General features: G+C 44.2%; 1 pseudogene; it reads right to left on the bottom strand.

Moving 5' to 3' along the window:
• Positions 1 to 2,135: 2,135 nt before the first annotated feature.
• On the bottom strand, positions 2,136 to 2,313 carry LOC138356875 (small nucleolar RNA U3; annotated as a pseudogene).
• Between the last annotated feature and the right edge of the window lie 2,541 nt (positions 2,314 to 4,854).

The raw sequence follows: 4,854 nt of genomic DNA on the forward strand, positions 1-4,854 counted from the left end.
TTATATTTAATAAATACACGGTCATAATTTTCCTTTATATTGTAAGCAGTTGTTCCCATTAAAGATAGCGACATTCTCTATCTTGACATTTGAGAGGTCACTAATACTGTGCGTTAGGAGGGGCTGGTTAAATAGTCTCATGATATTATAGGTATATTCTGTCACATTAGGCCTTAATTATATCAAAGCAGAGAGTCAGCATAAATGAACTTACGTCCGAGTGTAAGTCCGTTGTGGGTAGTGTGCCACAGGGAGGTCTCGCGCCCCGCCAAACACACACCGAAACTACGACGTTGGCACAACGTTCGAACAAGTTTTAACACCACCTAACCAGCTATAACAACCAATACAGCAAGTTGTAAGAACGTTCTAATACGTCATAAACACGTTAAGCCAAGATATAACAACTTTATTACAAGTTGTAACAAGCGGAAAATAGAGACAGTTTCGGTTTGTGTTTCCAGCGGATCGGGACCTCTAATATTTACCATATAAATAAGCGATCTAGGCACAGGACTGCGCAGCACCAGGCACAGGACTGCGCAGCACCAGGCACAGGACTGCGCAGCACCAGGCACAGGACTGCGCAGCACCAGGCACAGGACTGCGCAGCACCAGGCACAGGACTGCGCAGCACCAGGCACAGGACTGCGCAGCACCAGATGTAAACAAGGACGAAATCAAATTCAGAAGGAGAGACAAAAATTGTAAAATATAACCTAGTCTCTTGAAGGCAATTTAATATAGAACTAATGTTTGATTAAAAACTTTTCTCAAACTGGTCTCAAGCCAAAATCATCAATGAATAAACGTTCGGGATCAGGCAATTGGGACATTGGGATGAACGTTTTGGAACCTTAGCAGCAAGACACTTAAAAAAAAAAAAACATTCTTCCTGATACGCGTAGAGTCCCTGGTTCGAGTCTCCTAGAGCCCAGGTGACTGGAAGATTGTAATGACCAAAAGTGAGGGTAATGGGCATAAACTTACTTCATATGAAAAAGGAAAATTGCAACGCTATTCCCAGGAATACTAAACCTTTATCAAGAGGGATTAAGACAACTTAGTTTACATTCTCTAGTAAGACGATTAGCGCGAGGAGGGGGGGGGGGACTAGGGAAGGGGACTATCAGGAGAAAGCGCCAAGCCATCACGACTATATGGCACCGGGAAGGGGTCAGGATAAGGATTTGGGGAAAGGGAATGGTGCCCAACCACTTGGATGGTCGGGGATTGAACGCCGACCTGTATGAAGCGAGACCGTCGCTCTACCGTCCAGCCCAAGTGGTTGGACCTGGGGGGGGGGGTGACAAAACTGAAGTGCATAAACGGGAGAAAAGGTCACACCAAGGGGAATATAAATGTGGTTTGTTTATATACACTCAAAACCTGAAACATTGGATATATATATTAGACGATAATAGACCATCACGCTGACTATGGACGATAATAGACCATCACGCTGACTGTGGACGATGATAGACTCGAACACCGAACATAGGCGATACTAGAATCGGAGAGAGAGAGAGAGAGAGAGGGAGAGAGAGAGAGAGAGAGAGAGAGAGAGAGAGAGAGAGAGAGAGAGAGAGAGAGAGAGAGAGAGAGAGAGAGAGAGAGAGAGAGAGAGAGAGAGAGAGAGAGAGAGAGAGAGAGAGAGAGAGAGAGAGAGAGAGAGAGAGAGAGACAGACAGACAGACAGACAGACAGACAGACAGACAGACAGACAGACAGACAAACGTGGAAGTCTTAGAGCCATTACACAAATGCAGAGTTCAGCTTCAAATTACATTATTGATTCTTGACGTCAGAACCTGAGTAAACAAAACCTGTATTGAGATTTAAGGTAATGGGAAGGTGTGTGTAAATATTATTTGTGTCTGTAGACTCGAGCTACTAGCTCTTGGACCCCGCCTTTCTAACTATTATTCCTCTTTTATATCAACTACATATATATATACCTCTAACAAACGCGCACACACATCCCCAGGAAGCAAGCCGTAGCAGCTGTCGAAGTCCCAGGTACCTGTTTACTGTTAGGTAAGCAGCGCATCAGGGAGAACAAACCTCTGCCCATTTGTTTCTGCCTCCGCCGGGAATCGAACCCAGACCATTAGGAATACGAATCCTAGGCTCTAACCACTCAAACGCAAGGCGCCCTTGTGTACTTACCTAGTTGTACTTACATAGTTGTGCTTGCGGGGGTTGACCTCTGGCGCTTTGGTCCCGCCTCTCAACCTGTGTGATTCCTTCCCGAGTTTCGGACAAGGAACTCGGCAGTCATACTATAGAATTGATCCTATGAAGTATGATCTTCATATGTCAATCAACAAATGTACAGGTTTCTGAGCCTATTGTGCTCTATCATATCTACACTTCAAACTGTGTATGGAGTCAGCCTCCACCACATCACTTCCTAATGCATTCCATTTGTCTACTACTCTGACACTGAGAAAATTATTTCTAACGTCTCTATGGCTCATTTGGGCACTCAGTTTCTACCTGTGTCCCCTAGTGCGTGTGTCCCTGGTGTTAAATAGTCTGTCATTATCAACCCTATCAATTTCTCTGAGCATCTTGCGTGTGGTGATCATGTACCCCCTTACTCGTCTGTCTCCCAGTGACATGAGGTTTCATTCCCGTAGTCTCTCCTCGTAGCTCATACCTCTCAGTTCGGCTACTAGTCTGGTGGCAAACCTTTCCACCTTTTCCAGCTTATTCTTCTGCTTGACTTTATATGGACTCCATGCTGGAGCCGCATACTCCAGGATTGGTTTGACATATGTGGTATACAAAGTTCTGAATACACAAGTTTCTAAAGGGCGTTCTTATGTTAGCAAACCTGGCATATGCCACTGATGTTATCTTCTTGATATGGGCTTCAAGGGACAGGTCTGGAGTGATATCAACCCCCAGGACTTTCTCTCTTTCTCTGACTCTTGAAGTATTACATCTCCTAAATGATACCTTGTATCTGGTCTCCTGCTCCCTTCACCTATCTTCATTGCATTACATTTGTTCGGGTTAAACTCTAACAACCACTTGTTCGACATTTCCTGCACCTTATTCAAGTCTTCTTGAAGCCTCTAGCTGTCCTCTTCTTCATTAATCCTTCTCGTAATTTTGGCGACGTTAGCAAACATTGAGAGGAATGAGTATATACCCTCTGGGAGATCATGTACATGTCTTAGAAACATGATAGGTCCGAGTTCAGAGCCCCGTGGGACTCCACTGGTGACTTCACGCCAATCGGAGGTCTCACCCCTCACCGTAACTCTCTGCTTCTTATTGCTTAGGTGCTCCCTGATCCACTGGAGCACCTTACCAGTTACTCCTGCCTGTTTCTCCAGTTTATGTACCAGCCTCTTATAGGGTACTGTGTGAAAGGCTTTCCAACAGTACAAGAAAATGCAGTCCGCCCAGCCTTCTCTTTCTTGCTTAATCTTTGTCACCTGGTCGTAGAATTCTATTAAGCCTGTAAGGCAAGATTTACCCTCCCTGAACCCTTGAGAAGTCCCTTCTCTCCAGATGTGTTACTAGGTTATTCTCACGATCTTCTCCATTACCTTGCATGGTATACAAGTTAAGGACACTCTCCTTAACACTGAACATTGGCAGTGTTCAATGCCTCTTGCCTGTCACCCGTTTTGTATATTGGGACTACTTTAGCCGTCTTCCATATTTCTGGTAGGTCTCCCGTCTCCAATGACCTATTATACACTATGGAGAGTGGCAAGCAGAGTGCTCCTGCACACTCTTTCAATACCCATGGAGAGATTTCGTCCGGGCCAACAGTCTTTCTCACGTCCAAATCCAACAGGTGTCTCTTGACCTCATCTCTTGTAATTTTGAACCCTTCCAAGGCCATCCAGTTTACTGCCACCTCTTCTTCTTCTATTGTGAAGACCTCCTGGAACCTCTTGTTGAGTTTTTCACACACTTCTTTGTCATTCTCTGTGTACCTGTTCTCAAGCTTTCTAAGTTTCATCACCTGTTCCTTCACTTTTGTTTTCCTCCTGATGTGACTGTGTAGTAACTATGGTTCGGTTTTATTAGCAATATCAATTCCATACTTTTTCTCCGCTTCGCTTCTCACACTAATATACTCGTTCTTGGTTCTCTGGTATCTCTCTCTCTGCTTTCAGGTGATCTGTTATTTCTGCAGTTTCTCCACGCTCTTTTGCTCTGTTCCTTTGCTTCCATACATGCCCTATTAAATCATCGACTCTTCTTTTGCTTCTCGGTTTTTTTCCTTTCGGGACGGGATAAATCTGTTTACTGCCTCCTGACACTTTTTGGTGACATTGTCTATCAATGTCTTGTACGGACTTAGTTCTGAGTTCTGTGCCCCTTAGGAATTTTCTCATCTCCTCATAATTTCCCTTTCGGTACACCAGCCCTTTGTTTCCTGGTTCTTTTTTGGGGGTGATAAATCCTAGCTCTACCAGGTACTCACAGGTGAATATACTGTGATCACTCATTCCCAGGGGGGCTTCCAACTTAACTTCTCTTATATCCGACTCATATATTTATTTAGGAGTAAATACCACATCAAGAATAGCTTGTTCATCCTCTCCTCTCATTTTTGTCAGTACCTTGATGTGTTGGCTTTGAAAGTTTCTTGTTGCCACGTCCAGAAGTTTAGCTCTCCACGTGTCTGGTCCTCCATGTGGGTCTCTGTTCTCCCAATATATCTTCTATATGTAGTTGAAGTCTCCCATGATTAGTAGTGTGGATCCGTTACTGCTAGCCACAGAAGCTGCTCTCTATATTATATTAATGGTGGCCATGTTGTTTCAATCATATTCCGGTCTGAGTCTTCTGTCAATTGTGGAGGGTTATATATGACTATTACTA

Source organism: Procambarus clarkii, chromosome 74 (genome assembly GCF_040958095.1).
Source record: "Procambarus clarkii isolate CNS0578487 chromosome 74, FALCON_Pclarkii_2.0, whole genome shotgun sequence".
NCBI lineage: Eukaryota > Metazoa > Arthropoda > Malacostraca > Decapoda > Cambaridae > Procambarus > Procambarus clarkii.